The sequence below is a fragment of the Pristiophorus japonicus genome, chromosome 9 (assembly GCF_044704955.1).
Source record: "Pristiophorus japonicus isolate sPriJap1 chromosome 9, sPriJap1.hap1, whole genome shotgun sequence".
In the NCBI taxonomy this organism is placed as follows: domain Eukaryota; kingdom Metazoa; phylum Chordata; class Chondrichthyes; family Pristiophoridae; genus Pristiophorus; species Pristiophorus japonicus.
The window spans coordinates 205,925,600-205,952,665 of NC_091985.1; the positions used below are offsets into that span (position 1 = coordinate 205,925,600).

General features: G+C 44.5%; 1 protein-coding gene across 4 annotated transcripts in view; it reads left to right on the forward strand.

The window, feature by feature from the left end:
- LOC139273524 (histone H2A type 1-J-like) overlaps window positions 1-27,066 on the forward strand; it is a 53,813-nt gene that overhangs the window by 11,238 nt on the left and 15,509 nt on the right. The window contains exon 3 of one of the 4 annotated variants that reach the window (XR_011595177.1): window positions 242-1,476. The exons of the other annotated variants lie outside the window; for them this stretch is intronic. The gene's annotated coding sequence lies outside the window, so the exon portion shown is untranslated. Of the gene's footprint in view, window positions 1-241; window positions 1,477-27,066 lie in introns of those variants that run through there. 4 annotated transcript variants of the gene reach the window in all.

The window sequence follows — 27,066 nt, forward strand, 5'->3', positions numbered from 1 at the left end:
GCTGTAGACCTGAACCCAACCAGAGAAGAGGGAGTGAGAAAACTGCAGATGGAAGAAAGAAATGAAGGAGCTGGTGTGATGAGTTTGGATTTCAGCACAGGGTGGAGGGAGAGTGTGTGGGACGGGAATTTACAGCTTTGGGGAACAAGAAACGAAAGAATGTTCCATAAAAAGTAGGATTGTCTGTCCTCAATTTCTATCCTGCACTTCCAGTGCTGACTTTCGTAAACACCTTTTGCAGGATATTAGAAGAGGAGGATTTACAGACTGGGAAACTCTAAGCAATTATATCAAGGTCTGACAGAGTCACTCGATTCACTTGAATATCATCGGCCTTTGAATGTGAAAGGAGAAACGTTTGTCTGCTCTGTCTGTGGGAAAAGATTTCAAACATCAGTGTGACTGGTAAAGCACCGAGACACACACACCCAAGTGAGAGTGTTCCAGTGCACTGATTGTGGAAAGAGCTTCAACCAGTTACACAGCCTGAAAAAACATCACACCATTCACAGCGGGGATAAACCGTACATGTGTTCTGTGTGTGGACGAGGCTTCAACTGATCGTCCAAACTGGAGAGACACAAGGACACCTGCACCATGGAGAAACCGTGGAAATGTGGGGACTGTGGGAAGGGATTCAATTGCCCCTCTGCGCTGGAAACTCATCGACGCAGTCACACCGGGGAGAGGCCATTCACCTGCCCCGGGTGTGGGAAGGGATTGACTCGTACATCCAACCTCACTGAACACCAGCGAGTTCACACTGGGGAGAGACCATTCACCTGCACTGTGTGTGGGAAGGGATTCACTTGTTCATCCAGCCTGGTGAGACACCAGCGAGTTCACAAGTGACTGCAGGGGTTGGATTCTGCTTTTATTGTTGCCGTTAATCACATCCAGGACTGAACCCTGTTCACTCGGACAGTTGGAGTTTGTTGCTGCTGGTGTAATTAATCCCTGTAACTGGGCTGGAGTTTAATTTTCTGGATATCATAGAATCATAGAATGGTTACAGCACAGAAGGAGGCCTTTCGGACCGTCGAGCCCGTGCCGGCTCTCTGCAAGTCCCACTCCCCGCCCTTTCCCCGTGGCCCTGCAAATGTTTTATTTCAGGTACTTATCCAATGCCCTTTTTGAAAGCCATGATTGAATCTGCCTCCACCACCCTTTCAGGCAGTGCATTCCAGATCCTAACCACTCGCTGCTTAAAACAACGTTTTTTCTCATGTCGCCTTTGGTTCTTTTGCCAATCACCTTGAATCTGGGTCCTCTGGTTCTCGACCCTTCCGCCAATGGGAATATTTTCTCTCTACTCTGTCCAGACCCCTCATGATTTTAGAGCACCTCTATCAATACTCCTCTCAACCTTCTCTGTTCTAAGAAGAACAACCCCAGCTTCACCAGTCTATCCATGTAACTGAAGTCCCTCATCCCTGGAATCATTCTTGTAAATCTTTTTTGCACCCTCTGTCAAACAACGATCAAATAAATCAGCTTTGTTTCCGACAGACAGTGAGTCGATTCCTTGATTTCTCCAAGAGGAGACTAATTAATATCCTGTTATCGACTGTTCCTTTTCTCCTTTGTTTTAGTGATGTTGGTTGAGGGATAAATGTTAGCCAGGACACCAGAGAGATTTCTTCGAAATAACGTCATGGAATCTTTTACGCCCACTTGAGAGGTCAGATGGTTCTGATTCTCAGAAGATCAAGATGTAGAATCAGTATGGGTGGAGATAAGAAATAATAAGGGAAAGAAGTCACTGGTGGGAGTAGCCTATCAGGACAGCATATAAATCAAGAAATAATGGAGGCTTATAAGAAAGGTACTGCAATAAGCATGGATGATTTAAATCTTTATATTGATTGGATATATCAATATAAAGATTAGGTAGCCTTGAGGAAGAGTTCATAGAGTGTATTCGGGATGTTTTCTTAGAACAATGCGCTGTTGAACCAACCAGGGAGCAGACTATTTTAGAATTGGTAATGTGTAATGCGACTGGGATTAATTCATGATCTCATAGTAAAGGATCCTCTTGGGAAGAGTGATCATAGTATGGTAGAATTCCAAAATCGGTTTGAGGGTGAGAAACTTGGGTCTCAAAATAGTGCCCTGAAAAATAAAGGCAATTACAAAGGAAGGGTAAGACAGTAGATAAGGAGTGGCAGACATTTAAGGAGATATTTCATAACTCAGCAAAGATATATTCCAGTGAGAAAGAAAGACTCTAAGAAGGATGAACCATCCATGGCTAACTAAGAAGTAATGGGTGGTATCAAATTGAAAACAAAGGCATACAATGTTGCGGAGATTAATGAAAGGCCAGAAGATTGGGAACTTTTTAGAAAATAGCAAAGGACAACGAAAACAAAAGTGAATAGATTGAGAGTAAACTAGCAAGAAATATAAAAACAGACAGTAAGAGCTTCTACAGATATATAAAAAGGAAGAGAGTAGCTAAATTGGTCCCTTAGAAGATGAGACTGGGGAATTAATAATGGGAAACAAGGAAATGGCAGAGAATTTAAATAAATATTTTGTATCGGTCTTCGCTGTAAAAGACACTGAAAGCATCTCAATAATTGATAATCAAGAGGCTATTGGGAGGGGAGAACTTAAAACAATCACTATTGCTAGGGAGAAAAGGTACTAGGCAAACTAATGGGACTAAAGGTGGACAAGTCCCCTGGTCCTAATAGCCTGCATCCTAGGGTCTTAAAAGAAATGGCTGCAGAGATGGTGGCCACATTGGTTGTAATCTACCAAAAATCCCTGGATTCTGGAGAGGTCCCAGCAGATTGGAAAATAGCAAATGTAATTCCCCTATTTAAGAATGGAGGGAGACAGAAAGCCGGAAACTGTAGACCAGTTAGACTAACATGTCATTGGGAAAATGCTGGAGTCATTATTTAGAAAATCATAATGCAGTCAAACAGAGTCAGCATGGTTTTATGAAAGGGAAATCATGTTTGACAAATTTGATGGAGTTCTTTGAGGATGTAATGAACAGGGTGGATAAAGGGGAACCAGTAGATGTCGTGCATTTGGATTTCCAGAAGGCATTCGATAAGGTGCCACATAAAAGATTACTGCACAAGATAAAAGCTCACGGGATTGGGGGTAATATATTAGCATGGATAGAGGATTGGCTAACAAACAGAAAACAGAGAGTAGGGATAAATGGGTCATTTTCAGGCTGGCAAACTGTAACAAGTGGGGTGCCACAGTGATCAGTGCTGGGGCCTCAACTATTTACAATCTATATTAATGACTTGGATGAAGTGAATGTAGCTAAACATGCTGATGATACAAAGATAAGTGGGAAAGCAAGTTGTGAGGAAGACGCAAATAATCTACAAAGGGACATAGATCAGCTCAGTGAGTGGGCAAAAGTTTGGCAGATGGAGTATAATGTGGGAAAATGTGAGGTTATCCACTTTGGTAGGAAAAATAAAAAAACAAATTATTATTTAAATGGGGAGAGATTAGAAAATGCTGCAATACAGAGGGGTCCTTGTACATGATACACAAAAAGTTAGCATGCAGGTACAGCGTAATTAAGAAGGCAAATGGAATGTTGACCTTTATTGCAAGGGGGATGGAGTATAAAAGTAGGGATGTCCTGCTACAACTACACTGTTGTTGAGACCACACCTGGAGTACTGCGTACAGTTTTGGTCTCCTTATTTAAGGAGGGATATACTTTCATTGGGGGCAGTTCAGAGGAGCTTCACGAGCTTGATTCCTGAGATGAAAGGGTTGTCATGAAGAAAGGTTGAGCAGGTTGGGCCTGTATTCATTGGAGTTTAGAAGAATGAGAGGTGATCTTATTGAAACGTATAAGATTCTGAGGGGGCTTGACAGGGTAGACGCAGAGAGGATGTTTCCCCCTGTGGAGGAATCTAACACTAGGGGGCATAGTTTCAGAATAAGGAGTCGCTCATTTAAAAGGGAAATCAGGAGCAATTTCTTCTGAGGGTTGTGAATCTTTGGAATTCGCTACCTCAGAGAGCTGTAGAAGCTGGGTCATTAAATATATTTACGGTGGAGATAGACAGATTTTTGAACGATAAGGGAGTTGAGGGTTATGAGGAGTGGGCAGGGAAGTGGAGTTGAAGGCAAGATCAGATCAGATCTGCCATGATCTTATTGAATGATGGAGCAGATTCAAGGGGCCAAATGGCCTACTCCTGCTCCTATTTCTTATGCTGTTATGGGGCCTCATGTGAAAGATGGCACCCCCGACAGTGCAGCGCTCCCTCTGCACTGCATTGGAATGTCGGCTTTGATTTTATGCTCCATGCTCCATGCTCCATGCTCTGGGGGTGGACTTGAACCCACAACCTACTGACTCAGAGACTACCACTGAGCCACAACTAACACCACATTGCTCGGGATTATTTGAGTTCTCTTGCCGTCTGTTACGCCCACAGACAAGTCCGAGCTCCCCATACCTTCAAGAGCACCTCTCCTAGCCTTGCGATCAGAGAATCATAGAAATTTACAGCACAGAAGGAGGCCATTCAGCCCATCATGTCCGTGCTTGCTGACAAAGAGCTTTCCAGCCTGATCCCACTTTCCAGCTCTTGGATCGTAGCCTTGTAGGTTACGGCACTTCAAGTGCATATCCAAGTACTTTTTAAATGTTATGAGGGTTTCTGCCTCTACCACTCTTTCAGGCAGTGAGTTTCAGACCCCCACCAACCTTAGTGAAAATATTTCTCCTCAAATCCCCACTAAACTTCCTACCACTTACTTTAAATCTATGCCCCCTGGTTATTCAACCCTCTGCTGAGGGAAATAGGTCCTTCCTATCTGCTCTATCTAGGCCCCTCATAATTTTATACGCCTCAATTAGGTCTCCTAAGCTTCCTCTGTTCCAAAGAAAACAACCCCAGCCTATCCAATCTTTCCTCATAGCTAAAATTCTCCAGTCCAGGCAACATCCTCGTAAATTTCCTCTATCCTCTCTGGGGCAGTCACATCTTTCCTGTACTGTGGTGACCAGAACTGCACGCAATACTCTAACTGTGGCCTAAGTAGTTTTTTATACAGTTCAAGCATAACCTCCCTACTCTTCTATTCTATGCCTCGGCTAAGAAAGGCAAGTATCCCGTATGCCTTCTTAACCACCTTATCTACCTGTCCTGCTATCTTCTGGAATCTGTGGACATGCACTCCAAGGTCCCTTTGTCCCTCTGCACTTCTCAGTGTCCTACCATTTATTGTGTATTCGATTTCCTTGATAGCCCTCCCCAAATGCATTACCTCACACTTCTCCGCATTGAGTTACATTTGGCACTGTTCTGCCCACCTGACCAGTCCATTGATACCTTCCTGCAGTCTACCGCTTCTTCATTATCAAGCACAGGGCCAATTTTTGTATCATCTGCAAACTTCTTAATCATACCTCCAACATTCAAGTCCTAATCATTGATTATATATATATATATCACAAAAAGCAAGAGACCAAGTACTGAGCCCTGCGGAAACTGCCCTGGGAGGGTGTAGAAGGAGATTTACTCTGTATCTAAACCAGGCTGTAGTTGGCCTGGGAGTGTTTGATGGGGACTATAGAGGGAGCTTTACTCTATATATGTAGAGGGAACTTATCTCTGTACCTTGCCCGTGCTATATATGACCTGGGAATGTTTGATGGGACAGTGCAGAGGGAGCATTACTCTGTCGCTAACCCGTGTTGTAAATGCCCTGGGAGTGTTTGAAGGGTCAGTGTGGAGGGAGCTTTACTCTGCATCTAATCCCTGCTGTACTACATGTCTTATTACATTAATATATTTGCAGAATTGGCATATAATGAATTTCAACATGTTAAGTCCTAGTTCGGGTGGTCAGCTGCATTCGACAATAATCGAGTCAGATAACTTCAATCTTTACGTCTTTATTGAAGCAGCTTCGGACCTGTTACCAAACTGCCAGCACAGAGTCTACAGATTCCGGGGCAGGCAGACAAAAGGTCTGCCTATCCTCACAAACGCATCCTTTTTATTCTTACAAACTAGAGGAGGTATGGCCCGCTTTATCAATCACAGTGTGTTACTAGGGCTTCATGAATTGACTGCCTGTTTATCTTTAGAACACTTTATGCTTTTACGAGCGGAATTGCAGCAAGCAGAATTGCTCGGGGACACCAAAACCTCCTACGTGTTAGGATAGCTTGGCTTAATCACGCGAAGCAAATGTGCACCTTATCAAGTCATGGCCATAAACCCTTGTTTATCAGTGATGGTCACACAAGCTACTTTGTCCACTACTTTCTCACGGGAAACCAAGTCTGTCTGTTCTTATTTTCTTATTGATTCCTAGAACCATTTTATTAACCCTTTCATGATTCTTCCACATACATTCACAAACACTGATAAATGTGAGGTATTGCATTTTGGTAACAGAAATAAGGAGGTCACATATTAGTTGGAAAACCAGAATCTAAATGGGACAGAAGAGCAAAGTGATCTCGGAATACAAATGCAAAAATCACCAAAAGTAGCGACGTAGGTTAATAAGGCCGTTAAAAAGAGCAAACCAAGCACTCGGGTTTATTTCCAGGGGGATTGAATTGAAAAGTAGCTAAGTTATGCTGAACTTGTATCGAACCTCGGTTAGACCATATTTGGAGTACTGTGTACAATTGTGATCTCTATATTATAAAAAGGATATAGAGACATTGGCGAGGGTGGAAATTAGATTTACAATTATGACACCAGAAATGCGAGGTTATGCCTATTAGGAAAGGATGAACAGGCTGGGTCTCTTCCTCTTGAAAAGAGGTGACTTTAAAAAAAAATTTGTTCATGGGATGTGGGCTTCGCTGGCAAGGCCAGCATTTATTACCCATCTCTAATTGCCCTTGAGAAGATGGTCATGAGCCACCTTCTTGAACCGCTGCAGTCCATGTGGTGGAGCGGCGAGGTCAGGGCGAAGGAGCGGCGAGAGATTGTAGAGGGATATGATCGGGACCCAGGAGAGGCGTGAGTTTGGGGCCCAGAAGAGGCGAAGGCCCGGGGCAGCACATGCCGTCCACACTGCGGTATGTGTGCGCATTAGGTCCGTGCAGCAGAGCTGGTCTCCAGTCGTTTTGGTTAATCCTTGCCACTGGACCAAGACCTAGCTCTGTCAAGCCCGTGTGGTGGCTGGTGTGCAACGGTCACCACACGTTAAAAAAAATCCACGCACCGGCATCTTCCACCCTTCAACATGTAGTACGGGACCTGGTATTGTAGGTCCTTCATTGAAACAACTGTGAACTTTTTGACGTGGAAGCAAGTCATCCTCGATTCAAGGGACTGCCTATGATGATGGTGAGGGAGGGAGTGCCAGGATTTTGACCCAGCGACGAAGGAACGGTGATATTCTTACATATCAGGATGGTGTGTGACTTGGAGGGGAACGTGCTGGTGGTGGTGTTCCCATGTGCTTGCTGCCCTTGTCCTTCTAGATGGTAGAGGTCACTGGTTTGGGAGGAGCAGTCGAAGAGCACTCTCATATCTCCATCTGTTTCTTTCTCAATTTCTCTCTCTACCCCCACCTTGTGTTCTCTCTCTCTCTCTCTCTCTCTGTCTCTCTCTCTCTCTCTCTCTCTCTCTCTAATTCACATTTGCTCTATTAAGAACATAAGAAATAGGAGCAGGAGTAGGCCATTTGGCCCTCGAGCCTGCTCCGCCATTCAATAAGATCTCTACCTCTCTCATTTCTCTCTTCCTCACTGTCTCTCACTCTTTCCACCTTTCTCTTCTCTGTCCCTCTTTCTGCTATGCTCTCAGTCTGCCTCTTTCGCCCCTCTCTCTTCTCTCTGCCCCATTCTCTTCTCCCTTGCCATCCCGGCCAATACCTTCTCTTCCTTTCCTCTTTTTCTCTGCCTCATTCTGTCTCTCCCACTCCCCCTTTTGGATTTAAGTCTCACTCTGTCTTACTGTCTGTTTGATCTCACTCTGTCCAGCTCTCTCTCCCTTCCGTGTCAATCTTCCTCTCACTCATTCGCTCTCTCTCCCTTCGTGCGGTTGGAAGGTACCAAATATAACCCCACTATTTAAGAAAGGAGGGAGACAGAAAACAAGGAACCACAGACCAGTTAGCATGACACCAGGAAAATGCTAGAATCTTTTATAAGGATGTGGTAACAGGGCACTATTAAAATAATAACAGGATTCGGCAGAGTCAATATGGATTTATAAAACTGAAATCATGTTTGACAAATCGGTTAGCATTTTTTGAGGTGGTAACTAGCAGAATAGATAAGGGGGGAACTAGTGGATGTGGTGTATGTGGGGGGGGAGAGAAAGCCGTTCGTGCCGCTGAGCGGGAGGGGCAGGGGGGAGAGAAAGCCGTTCGTGCTGCTGAGCGGGAGTGGGGGGGGGGGGGGAAGGAGAAAGCAGTTTGTTGTTGTGGAGGGGAGGGAGGGGAAGGAGACAGCGGTCTGTTGCCGCGGAGGGGAGGGAGGGGAAGGAGACAGCGGATTGTTGTTGTGGAGGGGAGGGAGAGGAAGGAGACAGCGGGTTGTTGTTGTGGAGGGAGGGAGGGGAAGGAGACCGCCATTTGTTGCCGCGGAGGGGAAGGAGACAGCGGTTTGTTGCCTCAGAGGGGAGGGAGGGGAAGGAGACAGCAGGTTGTTGTTGTGGAGGGGAAGGAGACAGCCATTTGTTGCCGCGGAGGGGATGGAGACAGCCGTTTGTTGCCGTGGAGGGTGGGGAGGGGAAGGAGACAGTGAGAAGGGTAGCCTCTGTGCTGATGGCAATGTGATTTTATTAAAAAATGTTCAAAAATTAAACAGCGACAAAGAACTACAAAAATGGCCGAGTGCCAATGTTTTTTTTCACAATGAGCATGCGCGAACGCTCCAACGCGCACGCGCAGCGTTGCCGGCAAGAAAAAAAACTAATTTAAATAGTACCCGCCCCCTCCCACTTACACAATCGGCGCGAGTGTAGGCTCCGCCCCCCTAGGCGTCGCGCCAAACAGACAAGGAGCTGCAAAGCGCTCGAGAATAGCGCGTTTTTTTTCTGGCGCTGTTTTAGGCGAGAAAAACGGGCGCCCAGCTCAGAGGGGCGCCCGTTTTTTATCCTGTGGAAACTTGGGCCCTTTATGCTTTTACGAGCGGAATTGCAACAAGCAGAATTGCTCAGGAACACCAAAACCTCCTACGTGTTAGGATAGCTTGGCTTAATCACGCGAAGCAAATGTGCACCTTATCAAATCATGGCCATAAACCCTTGTTTATCAGTGATGGTCACACAAGCTACTTTGTCCACTACTTTCTCACGGGAAACCAAGTCTGTCTGTTCTTATTTTCTTATTGATTCCTAGAACCATTTTATTAACCCTTTCATGATTCTTCCACATACATTCACATTCCCCCCTTTTATCATTTCATGATAACTTCTCATTCATACTCTCAATTGTCTTTGACATTCCTCCTCCTCAAGTTCTATTTTTATTCTGTCATTTACCCGTTCAGTTGTTCCTTCACCTAACATCGGTTCTAGTTCTTCTTCCCTCGAAATGGCGAATGCTGCCCCTTCTACTGTGAGATGTGTTTTAATCGTAGATCCGCACAAAATTTGGGTCCCTTGTCTTACTTCTACACAGGTATCCACACTCTGGCAAGAGGTGATACCCGTGTTTGAGTCGTGAAGACAGGAATAATTGGACTGCTTTGTGAGACAGGTCTGGTTAACGGGCATGTCCACTTTTGCGCACCCGAATCCTGTACCATTCCAACACTGTGGGTACCCATCCTTCCCAGACCCTGTGGTGTTTAGGCAGGTGGCCGGGGTACCTCAGCCATCGTAATATGTGAAGGTAATGTTTTCGGCGGGCGGGGTATCATTGTATCCTCGTATGTAAAGACTGGGATCCATAACCGGGGTTGGGGTAAACAATTCGGTGACCGACATAACAGGGTAGCATACAACCGACTCTGGCGCGAATAAGATCTTATGAGTCCTCAGGAATATATTATGATCGTTCCCCAGTTGCCCTTGCACGTTCCTTTTCCTCCTTTGCCCTGTTACTGATTCCAGGGATTGGTCCTTTGAATCAACGAAGTCATCTTCAGGTTGGTCAGGGCAAACAAAGTCCATCTCACATTCCCTGAACCGGCATGGCAAATTCCATTAGTCTTTGCCCTGTAGAGTCACCTGTCGATCAACCTGTGAGAGTATACCCGTACGGGATTCTATTTTAGTCATGGTCCATGATTCGAGATTGTCTGGTGTCCTGGTTCCACATTGTACGATATCGCCCTTACAGAGGCGGAGAATTTGCTCTCGTGAGCCGTCGGTTGGGCAGCTGAGTTTATTACTGTTATCAGCAGGATCACGACTCCTAACAGCAGGGTTCCGTGCATTTTTTCAATCTTTCCACCTTTACAGCGATGGGGGTGGTGAGTAAGACCTGAAATGGACCATCCCATCGGGGCTGGAGATAACGTTGCGTCTAATTTTTGATGAGGACGAAGGATCCGGGCTCGATAGGGGATGATCCGTGAGAAGAGGGACGGTCATCATAAGCGGCGCGAACCTGTGAATGAGAGGCTCGCAATGCCTTAGTTAGGGCTAACACATAGGCAGTCATCTCCTCAGTCATGTGATGAAAGTGGACGGTAACTGGGGAATGGTGGTCCCAAGGGGTGTGAAGAGATCTGCCGTACACAATCTCGGCCGGGGTGAGACGCGTCGTCCCTGTGGGGGTAGAGCGAATCTGAAAAAGAGCTACAGGTAACAATTTTAACCAAGTCGACCCTGTTTGAGAGGTCAGTTTAGCTAACTTGATTTTAAGAGTCTGGTTGGTTCGCTCGACCAGACCCGCCGCCTGGGGGCGATAGGCACAATAGAGTTGTTGATGTATCCCTAACTGTTGGCACAATTCCTTGTTTACAGCTGCAATGAAATGGGGTCCGTTATCTGAGCTAAGACGACCGGGAACCCCGAAGCGAGGGATAATTTCCTTCAGCAATATCTTAACAACAGTACAGGCTCTATTATCCGTAGTAGGAAAAGCTTCAATCCATTTACTAAAAACATCAACAATAACCAACACATATTTATAACACTGACAGCGTGGCAATTCTATATAGTCCATCTGCAAAGTCTCGAAGGGTCCGGCTGGCAAGGGTGTTTTACCTAATAAACATGGTACCCCCCTTCCAGGATTATGGCGTTGGCAGGTAAGACAACGAGAAATAATATTCTGCGCAAACATTTGGAGGCTAGGATGCCACCATGTCTGGAGGAGCCGGTCACTAGTGGCTTTTGCTCCACAATGCGTGGCATAATGAACACATTCAATTACCCAAAGGGCCAATTCATCGGACATACAAGTTTGACCAGCGGGTGTGATCCACAACCCGGAGGCAGTATCATATTTACAATCAAGATCGTTCCAAAGTTGTTTTTGTACAGCAGGAGCGTCCTCCTGTAGGCGAAGTACTTCTTCGATGGTTGGCATTGGCTTTTCAGGGGCCGACAAGCTCGGTTTAGAGCTGGACACCTGCCTCATCATTCAGGGCACAACAATCTACTGACTCCTTGCAGCACACTTAGCCGCCTCGTCAGCACGGCGGTTTCCGATGTCGATTGGAGAGGAACCGGCAGTATGAGCGGAACATTTAATAACAGCGATTTGTCGAGGGAGCAGAAGAGCAAGTAATAGGTCAGACACAAGCACTTGGTTCGAGATTTACTGCCACAGCCGCGTCAGCCAAGGCGTTAACATCGGGTTGTGCCGTCGGACGAGGCGGGGGAGCCCCTGGAGTCATATTCCAATTATCCCATTCATTGTCCTCGTCAGCCCCATTCATGCCAATACCCGCCATTGAACTACGTAGTTCAGTTAAAGATTCCTTGTTTGTTCTATTTCTCTTTTCCTGTGCACATTCCTTTCTTAAAATTTCCAATGACTTAGGGATTCCCGCATCGGTTAATTTAATTCCTGCCTTGAGAGCATTCTCCTGCCAACTCGCCAGAATATTCTTATCTTTTTCATCTTGACAATGTTGGCGCCAGATTTCAATCAATTTCTTACTCTTTTTCCCGATTCTCTTTTTCCAAATTAATTCTTGGGCGCGTTTAATTGTTTCTAAATCACTTGAACCCCCTAATGGCCATATGTCTGAACCTAATTTCTGATTCAAACCTCCCGACAATTGTCTGAGTTGCTCGTTTTTATCTGGGTATTTATTACCCATGATATAACTTATCTTAACCTAGGTATTCAACGTTTTGACGGACTCATTAAGTGAGACAATTTCAAATCAGTTATTCAACGTTTTGACGGACTCATTAAGTGAGACAATTTCAAATCAGTTATTCCTTTTCTCTCTATTCCTTTTCTCTTTATTCCTTTTCTCTTTATTTCTTATTATTTTAACGTTTGACGGATTACTTATGGTAGACAATTTCCAGATCAACCTACTCCTTCGTCATTTTAACGGACCACCATGGTGGACAATTCCAAATCTATTCCTTCGTAACTTTAACGGACCACCATCGTGGACAATTCCAAATCTATTCCTTTCCTGGGGTAATCTGACAACTGACCACGGGCGATCCCGTCAACAATTAATTGAACAGTGGTGAAAGATCCGCGACCAGAACTTACGACAGGAGGGGGAAAAAGTGGCAATTTAACTAAATATACTCACTTTGGGGCCCATTCCCTCTGCCGCGTCCCGTCTGTAGGATATCAATGATTCAGCCACTTCCAATCGAGAGTTTTTTGCGATCCCACTTCTGACACCAAATGTTAAGTCCTAGTTCGGGTGGTCAGCTGCATTCGACAATAATCGAGTCAGATACCTTCAATCTTTACGTCTTTAACGAAGCAGCTTCGGACCTGTTACCAAACTGCCAGCACAGAGTCTACAGATTCCGGGGCAGGCAGACAAAAGGTCTGCCTATCCTCACAGACGCATCCTTTTTATTCTTACAAACTAGAGGAGGTATGGCCCGCTTTATCAATCACAGTGTGTTACTAGGGCTTCATGAATTGACTGCCTGTTTATCTTTAGAACACTTTATGCTTTTACGAGCGGAATTGCAACAAGCAGAATTGCTCAGGGACACCAAAACCTCCTACGTGTTAGGATAGCTTGGCTTAATCACGCGAAGCAAATGTGCACCTTATCAAGTCATGGCCATAAACCCTTGTTTATCAGTGATGGTCACACAAGCTACTTTGTCCACTACTTTCTCACGGGAAACCAAGTCTGTCTGTTCTTATTTTCTTATTGATTCCTAGAACCATTTTATTAACCCTTTCATGATTCTTCCACATACATTCACAAACACTGATAAATGTGAGGTATTGCATTTTGGTAACAGAAATACGGAGGTCACATATTAGTTGGAAAACCACAATCTAAATGGGGCAGAAGAGCAAAGTAATCTCGGAATGCAAATGCAAAAATCACCAAAAGTAGCGACGTAGGTTAATAAGGCCGTTAAAAAGAGCAAACCAAGCACTCGGGTTTATTTCCAGGGGGATTGAATTGAAAAGTAGCTAAGTTATGCTGAACTTGTATCGAACCTCGGTTAGACCATATTTGGAATACTGTGTACAATTGTGATCTCTATATTAAAAAAAGGATATAGAGGCATTGGCGAGGGTGGAAATTAGATTTACAATTATGATACCAGAAATGCGAGGTTATGCCTATTAGGAAAGGACGAACAGGCTGGGTCTCTTCCTCTTGAAAAGAGAAGGTGACTTTAAAAAAAAAATTTGTTCATGGGATGTGGGCTTCGCTGGCAAGGCCAGCATTTATTACCCATCTCTAATTGCCCTTGAGAAGATGGTCGTGAGCCACCTTCTTGAACCGCTGCAGTCCGTGTGGTGGAGCGGCGAGGTCAGGGCGAAGGAGCGGCGAGAGATTGTAGAGGGATATGATCGGGACCCAGGAGAGGTGTGAGTTTGGGGCCCAGAAGAGGCGAAGGCCCAGGGGCAGCACGTGCCGTCCATACTGCGGTGTGTGCATTAGGTCCGTGCAGCAGAGCTGGTCTCCAGTCGTTTTGGTTAATCCTTGCCACTGGACCAAGACCTAGCTCTGTCAAGCCCGTGTGGTGGCTGGTGTGCAACGGTCACCACACGTTAAAAAAAATCCACGCACAGGCATCTTCCACCCTTCAACATGTAGTACGAGACCTGGAATTTTAGGTCCTTCATTGAAACACCTGTGAACTTTTTGACGTGGAAGCAAGTCATCCTCGATTCAAGGGACTGCCTATGATGATGATGATGATGATGAGGGAGGGAGTGCCAGGATTTTGACCCAGCGACGAAGGAACGGTGATATTCTTACATATCAGGATGGTGTGTGACTTGGAGGGGAACGAGCTGGTGGTGGTGTTCCCATGTGCTTGCTGCCCTTGTCCTTCCAGATGGTAGAGGTCACTGGTTTGGGAGGAGCTGCCGAAGAAGCACTCTCATATCTCCACCTGTTTCTTTCTCAATTTCTCTCTCTCCCCCCACCTTGTGTTCTCTCTCTCTCTCTCTCTCTCTCTCTCTCTCTCTCTCTCTCTCTCTCTCTCTCTCTCTCTCTCTCTCTCTCTCTAATTCACATTTGCTCTATTAAGAACATAAGAAATAGGAGCAGGAGTAGGCCATTTGGCCCCTCGAGCCTGCTCCGCCATTCAATAAGATCTTTACCTCTCTCATTTCTCTCTTCCTCACTGTCTCTCACTCTTTCCACCTTTCTCTTCTCTGCTTCTCTGTCCCTCTTTCTGCTATGCTCTCAGTCTACCTCTCTCCACCTCTTTCACCCCTCTCTCTTCTCTCTGCCCCATTCTCTTCTCCCTTGCCATCCCGGCCAATACCTTCTCTTCCTTTCCTCTCTTTCTCTGCCTCATTCTGTCTCTCCCACTCCCCCTTTTGGATTTAAGTCTCACTCTGTCTTACTGTCTGTTTGATCTCACTCTGTCCAGCTCTCTCTCCCTTCCGTGTCAATCTTCCTCTCACTCATTCGCTCTCTCTCCCTTCGTGCGGGTTGGAAGGTACCAAATATAACCCCACTATTTAAGAAAGGAGGGAGAGAGAAAACAAGGAACCACAGACCAGTTAGCCTGACACCAGGAAAATGCTAGAATCTATTATAAGGACGTGGTAACAGGGCACTATTAAAATAATAACAGGATTGGGCAGAGTCAATACGGATTTATAAAACTGAAATCATGTTTGACAAATCTGTTAGCATTTTTTGAGGTGGTAACTAGCAGAATAGATAAGGGGGGAACCAGTGGATATGGTGTATTTGGATTTTCAGAAGGCATTCGACAAGAGATAATTAAACAAAATTAGAGCTCAAGATTGGGGGTAATCTACTCACATGGATTGAGGATTGGTTATAAAATAGTACAGGACAATATAAGCTTAAACCAGAGTGAGTAATAGAATAGGTTAGATTATAATGTGTGATGTTTATACCTATAATTATGAAACTATAAGAAATAACAACTAACAGCAGGCAGGGGAGTTTAGGGATAATCGGAAAATTGCTGAAGAATAGTAACTGCTGGGAACCAGAGAAAGTGTCCTTGTAAATCACAGATTAGAGAAGTTCCAGCTGTCTTTTCCCAGCTTCCTGCCAAAACCCAGCAGATAAGACAAAGAAGAGTCAGGTGCCAGAGGTGGATCACTGCAGGGTATAAAAGTGAGGGGAGGGGGCAGTCGGGACTGGAGACACCGGAGATCAAGCTCAGGGTGCCCGAGGTTCCATCCAGCGGGCTGACCTTGTGTCATTTACTATGGACATGAGCATGGATTGAGGATTGGTTAATGGACAGAAAACAGAGTCGGAATAAACGGGTAATTTTCGGGTTGGCAGGCTGTAACTAGTGGAGTGGTACCGTAAGGATCAGGGCTTGGGCCCCAGCTATTCACAATCTATATCAATGATTTGGATGATATCCAAGTTTGCTGATGATACAAAGCTAGGTGGGAATGTAAGTTGTGAGGATGATGCAAAATGCAAAGAAACTTCAAAGGGATTATAGATGGGCTAAGTGAATGGGCAAGAAGATGGAAAATGGAATATAATGTGAAGTTATCCACTTTGGTAGGAAAAATAGAAAAGCAGAGTAGTTTGTAAATGCTGAAAGATTGGAAAATGCTGTTGTTCAGAGGGTCCTGGGTGTCCATGTATATGAATCGCTGAAAGTTAACCTGCAGGTACAGGAAGCAATTAAGACAGCAAATGGTATGTTGACCTTTATTATGAAAGGATTTGAGTATAAGAGTAAAGATGTCTTACTGCAATTACATACCGCCCTGGTGAGACCACATTTGAAGTATTGTGTACAGTTTTGATCTCCTTGCCTAAGAAAGGATATCCTTGCCATTGAGGAATGAAGGTTCAACAGACTGATTCCTGGGATGGGGGGATTGTCCTATGAGGAGAGATTGAGTAGATTAGGCCGATATTCTCTGTAGTTTAGAAGAATGAGAGGTGATCTAATTGAAACATACACAATTCTTAAAGGGCTTGACAGGGTAGATGCAGGAAGGATATTTCCTCTGGCTGGGAGTCTGGAACCAGGAGTCACAATTTCAGAATAAGTGTCGGCCATTTAGGACTGAGATGAAGATAAATTTCTTCACTCAGAGGATGGTGAATCTTTGGAAGTTTCTCCTCCAAAGGGCTATGGATGCTCAGTGTTTGAGTATATTCAAGGCAGCTTGATACATTTTTGAATATTAAGGGGTGAAGGGATATGAGGAAAGTGGAGTTGAGATAGAGGATCAGCTATGATATTGAATGGTGGATCAGGCTCGAGAGGCCGAATGGCCTGCTCCTATTTTTTGTGTTCTTATAACAAAAGTGGATTGGAGTCACTGTTAATCTAGTGGAAAACTTGCTTTAGGTTCTAACCTCTGCTGCACCTCTGACACAGTTGACTACTCCATCCTCCTCCAACACCTCTCCACCAATGTCCAGCTAGGTGGGACTGCACTCGCCTGGTTCCATTCTTACCTGTCTCATCGTAGCCAGAAAATATCGTGCAATGGCTTCTCTTCCCACTCCTGCATTGTTACCTCTGGTGTCCCCCAAGTATCTGTCCTTGTTTCCCTCTTATTTCTCATCTATATGCTGCCCCTTGGTGATATCATCTGAAAACCCGGAGTCAGTTTCTACATGTACGCTGACGATACCCAGCTCTACCTCTCCACCACTTGTCTCGACCCATGCTTGGTATCTAAATTGTCAGATTGCTTGTCCGACATCCAGTACTGGATGAGCAGAAATTTTCTCCAATTAACTATTGGGAAGACCAAAGCCATTATCTTTGGTCCCCGCCACAAACTGCGTTCCCTAACCACTGACTCCATCCCTCTCCTTAGCATCAATCTGAGGGTGAACAAGACTGTTCACAACCTAGGTGTCATATTTGACCCTGAAATGAGTTTCCAGCCACATATCCAAGGCATAACTAAAACCACCTTTTTCCACCTCCATAACATTACCCACCTCCGCTCCTGCCTCAGCTCTTGTGCTGCTGAAACCCTCATCCATGCCTTTGTTACCTCTAGACTCGACTGCTCCAAATTTACTCCTGGCCGGTCTCCCACATTCCTCACTACGTAAACTTGAAGTCATCCAAATCTCAGCCCCCCATGTACTAACCCGCATCAAGTCAAGATCACCCATCACTCCTGTGCTTTCTGACCTACATTGGCTCCCAGTTAAACAAAGCCTCGATTTCAAAATTCTCATCCTTGTTTACAAATCATTCCATGGTCTTGCTCCTCCCTATCTCTGTAATCTTTTTCAGCCTCACAACCCCGCAAGATGTCTTGCTCCTCAAATTCTGGCCTCTTGAACATCCCTCATTATAACTGCTCAGCCACCATTTTGCAATCCTCTCTGGCTTTAGATATGGTGCTAGAGGACTACTAATGTGGTACTTTTGTTTAAGAAGGGTGAAAGGGATAGACCGAGTAATTACAGTCAGCCCAACCTCAGTGGTGGGAAAATTATTGGAAAAACTCCTGAAGGACAGGATAAATCTTCATTTAGAAAGACACGGCTTAATCAAGGACAGTCAGCACGGATTTGTTAAGGGAAGGTCGTGTCTAACTAACTTGATTGAATTTTTCGAGGAGGTAACCAGGAGGGTGGATGAGGGCCAAGCGTATGATGTAGTGTATATAGATTTTAGCAAAGCTTGATAAGGTCCCACATGGCAGATTGGTCACGAAAGTAAACGCCCATGAGATCCAGGGCAAAGTGGCAAGTTGGATCCAAAATTGGCTCAGAGGCAGGACGCAAAGGGTAATGGTTGATGGGTGTTTTTGTGACTGGAAGGATGTTTCCTGTGGGGTTCCGCAGAGCTCAGTACTAGGTCCCTTGCTTTTTGTGATATACTTGAATATAGACTTGAATATAGGGGGTATGATTAGGAATTTTGCAGATATACTAAAATCGGCTGTGTGGTTGATAATGAAGAAAGCTGAGGACTGCAAGAAGATATCAATCAACTGGTCAAAACAGTGGCAACTGGAATTTAATCCAGAGAAGTGTGAGGTAATGCATGTAGGGAGGGCTAACAAGGAAAGGGAATACACATTAAATGGTCGGACACTGAGAAGTGTAGAGGAACAAAGGGACCTTGGAGTGCATGTCCACAGATCCCTGAAAGTAGCAGTACAGGTAGATAAGGTGATTAAGAATGCATACGGAATGCTTGCCTTTATTAGCCGAGGCACAGAATACAAGAGCAGGGGGTTATACCTTGAACTTTTTTTTTTAAATGCTGAGTACTGCGTGCAGTTCTGGTCACCACATTAAAGGAAGGACATGATTGCACTGGAGAGGGTACAGAGGAGATTTATGAGGCTGTTGCCGGGAGTGGAGAATCTTAGCTATGAGGACAGATTGGATAGGCTGGATTTGTTTTCCTTGGAACAGAGGAGGCTGAGAGGAGACCTCATTGAGGTGTATAAAATTATGAGGGCCTAGATATAGTAGATGGAAAGGACCTATTTCCCTTAGCAGAGGGTTCAACAACCAGTGGGCATAAATTAAAATAATTGGTAGAAGATTTAGAAGGAATTTGAGGGGAAATTTATTCACGCAGAGGTTTGTGGGATTCTGGAACTCACTGCCTGAAAGGATGGTAGAGGCAGAAACCCTCACCCACATTAAAAAATACTTGGATGTGCACTTGAAGTGTCGTAACCTGCAGGGTTACAGCTGGATAGCCTTTTGTTGGCCGGCACGATGTGCCAAAATGGCCTCCTTCCGTGCTGTAAACTTCTATGATTCTACTTCCAATATAAATAGCTGTGACGTGGTGCATTTTGGTAGGTGGAATAAGGAGGCCAGGTACTCAGCTGTGGCTCAGTGAGTAGCACTCTCACCTCTGAGTTATAAGATTGTGGGTACAATTCCCACACCAGGGATTTGAGCACAAAAATCTAGGCTGACAATCTAGTGCAGTGCTGAGGGAGTGCTGCACTATCAGGTGCCGTCTTTCAGAAGCGACGTTAAACCACAGCCCCGTCTGCTCCCTCAGGTGCATGTGAAAGGTCCCATGACACTATTTCGAGGAAGCGCAGAGGAGTTATTCCTGGTTTTCTGGCCAGTATTTATCCTTCAACATTACAAAAACAGATTGTCTGGTCGTTATCCCCTAGAGGATGAGATGGGGAATTAATAATGAAGAACAGGGAAATCACAGAGACGTTGAACAAATATTTTGCATCGGTCTTCACAGTAGAAGGCATTAAAAACATCCCAATAGTGGAATAACAAAGGACTATATGGAGGGGGGAACTTAACACTATCACTAATGAAGTAGTACTTGGTAAAATAATGGGACTAAAGGCAGACAAGTCCCCAGGACCTGATGGCTTACATCTTTGGGTCTTAAAAGAGGTGGCTGCAGAGATACTGGATGCATTGGTTGTAATCCACCAAAATTCCCTGGATTCTGGGGCGGTCCCAGTGGATTGGAAAACCGCAAATGTAACGCCCCTATTTAAAAAAGGAGGCAGACAAAAAGCAGGAAACTATAGACCAGTTAGCCTAACATCTGTCGTTGGCAAATGCTAGAGTCCATTATTAAGGAAGCAGTAGCAGGACATTTGGAAAAGCATAATTCAATCAAGCAGAGTCAGCATGGTTTTATGAAAGGGAAATCATGTTTGACAAATTTGCTGGAGCTCTTTGAGGATGTAACGAGCAGGGTGGATAAGGGGGAACCAGTGGATGTGGTTTAATTGGATTTCCAGAAGGCATTCGATAAGGTGCCACATAAAAGGTTACTGCACAAGATAAAAGTTAACGGGATAGGGGGCAATATATTTGCATGGGTAGAGGATTGGCTAACTAACAGAAAACAGAGAGTCGGGATAAATGGGTCATTTTCCGGTTGGCCAACAGTGAATGGTGGGGTGTCGCAGGGTGCTAGGTCCTCAACTATTTACAATTTATATTAATGACTTGGATGAAGGGACCGAGTGTAATGTAGCCAAGTTTGCTGATGATACAAAGATGGGTGGGAAAGCAAGTTCTGACGAGGACACACAAAATCTGCAGAGGATATAGATAGGCTATGTGAGTGGGCAAAAATTTGGCAGATGGAGTATAATGTGGGAAAGTCTGAGGTTGTCCACTTTCGCAGAAAGAATTAAAAAGCAAATTATTATTTAAATGGAGCAAAATTGCAAAGTGCTACAGTACCGAGGGACCTGGGCATCCTTGTGCATGAAACACAAAAAGTTAGTATGGGATACAGCACGTAATCAGGAAGGCAAATGGAATGTTGGCCTTTATTGCAAGGGGGATAGAGTATAAAAGCAGAGAAGTTCTGCTACAACTGTACAGGGTATTGGTGAGGCCACACCTGGAGTACTGCATACAGTTTTGGTCTCTGTATTTAAGGAAGGATATACTTGCATTAGAGGCTGTTCAGAGAAGGTTCATTAGGTTGACTTATGAAGATGGGTTGAGTAGATTGGGCCTATACACATTGGAGTTCAGAAGAATGAGAGGTGATTATATCGAAACATACAAGATAATGAGAGGGCTCGACAAGGTGGATGCACAAAGGATATTTCCACTCACAGGGGAACTAAAACTAGGGGACATAGTCTCAGAATAAGGGGCCCATTTAAAAGTGAGATGAGGAGGAACTTCTTCTCTGAGGGTTGTAAATCTGTGGCATTCTCTGCCCCAGAGAGCTGTGGAGGCTGGGTCTTTGAATATCTTTAAGGTGGAGATAGACAGATTTTTGAGTGATAAGGGAATACAGGGTTATGGGGAGCGGGCAGGGAAGTGGAGCTGAGTCCATGATCAGAACAGCCATGATCTTATTGAATGGCGGAGCAGGCTCAATGGGTCGAATGGCCTACTCCTGCTCCTATTTCTTATGTTCTCATCACATTGCTGTTTGTGGGAGCTTGCTGTGTGCAAATTGGTGCTGAGTTTCCCACATTACAACAATGGCTACGCTCCAAAAGTACTTCATTTGCTTTAAAGCTTTGTTTTGAGATGTGTGGTGGTGGTGAAAGGTGCAATATACATGCAAGTACTCCATTTTCGGGAAAAAAATATCAAAATGGTGTTGTTGAGGAGCAAAGAGATCTAGGGCAGGGTAGGCAATTATTTGGGCTGGAGGGTCACTTAACAAAGTTTTGGTGAGCTGTTGAGTGCCGCCCACCAATATTCCACCAATCGCTGGGTCCCGCACAGACTGATCCCCAGCTCCTGCCACTGGAAGAGACACTGCGCATGTGCAGCTGCATCGTGCCTGGCTGTGCAGCAAATTTAAAGGGACCGTGCACAAAAAAATAAAACATTGCATAAACATAAATTCATGTAGTAGTCAGATGCTATCTTACATACACAACTTGTATCCGGTACTGCTTATAAATGAAACATAGAAACATAGAAAATAGGTGCAGGAGTAGGCTGTTCGGCCCTTCGAGCCTGCACCACCATTCATTATAATCATGCACTTCAGTACCCCATTCCTGCTTTCTCTCCATACCCCTTGATCCCTTTAGCCGTAAGGGCCACATCTCACTCCCTTTTGAATATATCTAACGAACTGGCCTCAACAACTTCCTGTGGTAGATAATTCCACATGCTCACAACTCTCTGAGTGAAGAAGTTTCTTCTCATCTCGGTCCTAAATGGCTTACCCCTTATCCTTAGACTATGACCCCTGGTTCTGGACTTCCCTAACATCGGGAACATTCTTCCTGTATCTAACCTGTCCAATCCCATCAGAATTTTACATGTTTCTATGAGATCCCCTATCATTCTTCTAAATTTCATTGAATATAAGCCTAATCAATCCAGTCTTTCTTCATATGTCAGTCCTGTCAGCCCAGGAATCAGTCTGGTGAACCTTCGCTGCACTCCCTCAATAGCAAGAATGTCTTTCCTCAGATTAGGAGAACAAAACTGTACACAATATTCAAGGTGTGGCCTCACCAAGGCCCTGAACAACTATAGTAAGACCTCCCTGCTCCTATACACAAATCCTCTCGCTATGAAGGCCAACATGCCATTTGCCGCCTTCACCGCCTGCTGTACGTGTATGCCAACTTTCAATGACTGATGTACCATGAAACCCAGGTCTCGTTGCACCACCCCTTTTACTAACCTGTCATAATTCAGATAATCTGCCTTCCTGTTTTTACCACCAAACATTTATCTACATTATATCGCATCTGCCATGTATTTGCCCACTCACCTAACCTGTCCAAGTCACCCTGCAGCCTCTTAGCATCCTCCTCACAGCTCACACTGCCACCCAGCTTAGTGTCATCTGCAAACTTGGAGATGTTACATTCAATTCCTTCGTCGAAATCATTAATGTATATTGTAAATAACAGGGGTCCCAGCACTGAACCTTGCGGTACCCCACTAGTCATTGCCTGCCATTCTGAAAAGACCTGTTTATTCCTACTCTTTGCTTCCTGTCTGCCAACCACATCAGTACATTACCCCCAATACCATGTGCTTTAATTTTGCACACTAATCTCTTGAGTGGGACCTTGTCAAAAGCCTTTTGAAAGTCTAAATACACCACATCCACTGGCTCCCTCTTGTCCACTCTACTAGTTACATCCTCAAACAATTCTAGACGATTTCTCAAGCATGATTTCTCTTTCATAAATCCATGCTGACTTGGACCGAATCAAAGATAAAAGTTGAAAATGTTGTGGTATCTTCTGGTCTCTGTAAATCAGTGCTGTGAAATAGAACTGTAGCCCCTTTAGAGCCTATGTCAGCATCATTTTCCCACCTCAGTCATCATTATGTCCCTCTGCAAAGATTTCTAATGCCGTCCCAATTTGTGCCAGATGAGAACTCTCCCCTGCCATTGTACCGGGAGAAGAAAGATGCAGCGCCAGTCACTTTCTTCGGTAAAAGATTTGTGGAGATGAGCAGCCATGACTCCACTCTAAATTGCATAGGGCATATTCTAGTACGCAGTGCATTCTGGGTACTGATGTATGCCATTGGCGCCTAGAATTACTCAACGGATCCTTTTTAAGATCAGGCCAGAGAGAATCGCTTTGGCGAATTATTAATTTAAATGAAGTATTACTATGTTTTTTCCTTGGCTGCAGTTCGGGTCTGTCTCTGACTCATGAGAAGTGAAAATGGATAGACGAATGTGCAGCTCGAGATCTGGCTCGCGTTCTATTTCTGTCCCATCCAGCAGGACGGATAGAATGTCTTGGCGGGCCAGATATGGCCCTTGGGCTGTATTTTGCCCACCAGTGATCGAGGGGAACAGATGCACAAATCATTAAAAGCAGGTTAACAAGGCAATGGAAATGTAAATAAAGCACTGGGTCTCATTTCTAGAGTAAGAGAATTACAAAGCAGAGAAGTTTTCTTAAACGTATATAGAACTTGATTAGACCACACTTGGAATACTGTGTTCAGTTTTGGTCTCCATATTATGAAAAAGATATACAGGCACTGTGGCTGTTGCAAAAAAGATTTCCAAGGATGACACCAGAAGTGAGAGGTTATAAGTATCCAGAATGGCTGAACATGCTGGGGCTCTTTCTCTAGAAAAGAGAAGGCTCAAAGAGATCTTTATAATTATGTAGCTGTTTGTTAGGGTAGATGTAGAGAAGATGTTGCCACTTGTGAGGAGTCCAAAACTAGGAACGAAATATAAGATAGTCACTAATAAATCCAATAAGAAATTCAGGAGAAACCTCTTTACCAGAGAGTGGTTAGAATGTAGAGCTTGCTAGCACGTGGAGTTAAGGTGAATAGCTGAGCGCCTTTAACGGGAAGCTAGATACGTACATGAGAGAGAAAGGAATAGAAGGATATGATAGGGTGAGGTGAACTAAGGTGAGAGAATGCTCGTGTGGAGCATAAACACCGTCATGGACATGTTGGGCAGAATGGCCTGTTTCTGTGAAGTAAATAATATGTAATTTTATAGTGAATTCTGAAAAGACATGGTACAGCACTCGAAACAATCTTCAGCAATGAGCTGGGTGTCACAAAGGGTCAAAATACTGACCTTTCACCCCTACCAATCTGAAGGACTTGTGTAAAATGAATGTGGTGAGTTCAAACAGAGTCCTTGGTGAGAGGTCAGATTTGTACCAAACCAGGCCCGAAATTGGCAGATGGACTGACGAACAAGTGCCTTTAAAAGTCTGCTTAATCCCTTTCAGTCATGTGTGTGTTTCAGCATGTTTGTGTGTGTGTTTGTCTTTGTGTGTCAATATACAGACACAGAACCCAACCTAACAAAAATCAGTCAGTCTGAGTCTTGAATGTTTCAGTTGAGCTCCAGCTTTTTGGGGGGAGAGATTTCCAGATTGCGACTGACCTTTGTGTGAAGAAGTGCATTCTGGCCTCACTCCTGAACGGCCTAGCTTTAACTTTTAAGTTTATTCCCCTTGTTCTGGACTCTCCCACCAGATGAAATAGTATCTCTCTATCATCTTAAACGTGTCAATGATATCATCCTTCATTTTCTATCTTCAAGGAAGTAAAAGACTTGTCTATGCCACCTGTCCTCATAATTTAATCCTTTTAGCCCCGGTATCAATCTGCTGAATCTGTGCTGCACCCCCGCCAAAGCTAATACATCATTCGTGAGGTCTAGAACTGAACACAATTCTCTCGATGGGCTCTTCCTTTGCATGGTTTAGTTTGCGCGGATGCAATTCATCCAGTCCTGAGGATTTATCGTTTCTACATTTTCCTAGTTTATAAATTCAGGAACAGAAATGGTCTGGAGTAGGGCTGGGGACAGAGTGACAGTAGTAATGCCAAGGTAATGAGGATGTGCCCTGGGAGTGCTTGATAGTGACACTGGAGTTAAACTGGAGGAAGGAACATCGGAACAGGAACAGGCCATTCAGCTCCTCGAGCCTGTTCCCCCATTCAGTGAGATCAGGGCTGATCTGTCTCTTAACTCTGTAGATACTGGATTCTTTTCCCTTCAATCTGTTTCAGCGAATTCACTGACACACGAACACTTTTAGTCTTAGCAACATAAGACCTTTATTAGAGATTCTCCGGCCGGGACCTGTTAAGATAAAGGGAACACCCTCGATTTGAGCCTGTCCATCTCTCTCCTGACAAGGCCCGTAACAGTACAAAAGCTCAATATTTATACATTGTTACAGCAGAACGTATTTGAGTGACACTCAGTTTATACAATCATTGGTCGACTTCCCCCAATAGCATACCCAATTGCAGGCTAACAACCCTCCAAATAGGGCGGGCTCCAGGGATGTGTTTATAGTTTCGATTTTATATAGCATTTCCCTATTTTATGGCTGATTATTAGCAGCCCCTCGTCTGACTCATGCCTGACTTTGCTTTTTGCGTAACTTGTGTTTGACCACAACTCTGAGTAACCTCTTTTTGTGTCGACATTGCAAATATCTCAGCTTGACATTTTCTTTTAGCCATTTTCCCATGATCCTATTCAACTGACACATTCACAACTCTTCTATTCACATTCTCAACTCCTTCCACCTGCTTTACCTCCGTATCCTTTTATACCCCTCCCCCGAAAAATCTCTGCTCATCCACAGCTCCGAGCTTCTCGCCGTTAGAGAAGTGTATGTGTGTCAATCTTTGTAGCTGTGTATGTGTTTATGTATATATTTTGATATATGAATGTGTACGTGCTTGTGTATGTGCTTCTGTGGGTATGTCTCTACGTGTGTGTATGTGTCTGTGTGAGATTGTCTCTTCCTCCTTGTTCTGTTGCTCACTAAATGCAGTTCAGTATCAATGTGTCTCGGCCATTCACCTCCCCAGAAAGTGCTGATTTTCTGTTTCAATTGGTGCATTCTGATCAATTTGATTCTGGTATTTAACAGCAGAAAACAACTGCTGCAGAGTCTCAGCAAATGAATCTCTATTTGGATTATTTCACCGGTCCTGGCAACTGCTCCATAGGAACAGGAGTAGGCCATTGAGCCCCTCGAGCCTGTTCCCCCATTCAATGAGATGATGGCTGATCTGTGACCTTACTCCATATACCCACCTTTGACCAGATCCTTTAATACCTTTAGTTAACAAACAGCTATCAATCTCCGATTTAAAATTAACAACTGATCTAGCATCAATTGGTGTTTGAGGAAGCAAGTTCCAAACTTCTACCACCCATTATGTGTACATGTGTTTCCTCATTTCACTGCTAAAAGTTCTGGCTCTAATTTTTAGACTGTCCCGAGTCCTAGAATCCCCAACCAGCGAAATAGTTTCTCTCTATCTACCCCATCTGTTCCGTTTAATATCTTAAACTTCGATCAGATCAGCCCTTAACCTAAATTCTAGGGGATACAGCCCTAATTTGTGTAATTTTTCCTCATACCTTAAATCTTGGAGTCCAAGTATCATTGTGGTAAATCTACGCTGCACTCGCTCCAAGGCCAATATAACCTTCCTAAGGCATGGTGCCCAGAACTGCTCACAGTGCTCCAGGTGTTGGCTAACCAGGGCTTTGTATAGCTGCAGCATAACCTCTACCCCATAGTATTCTAGTGCTCTAGATGTAAAAACCAGCGTTCCATTAGCCTTTCTGATTATTTTCTGTACTTGTT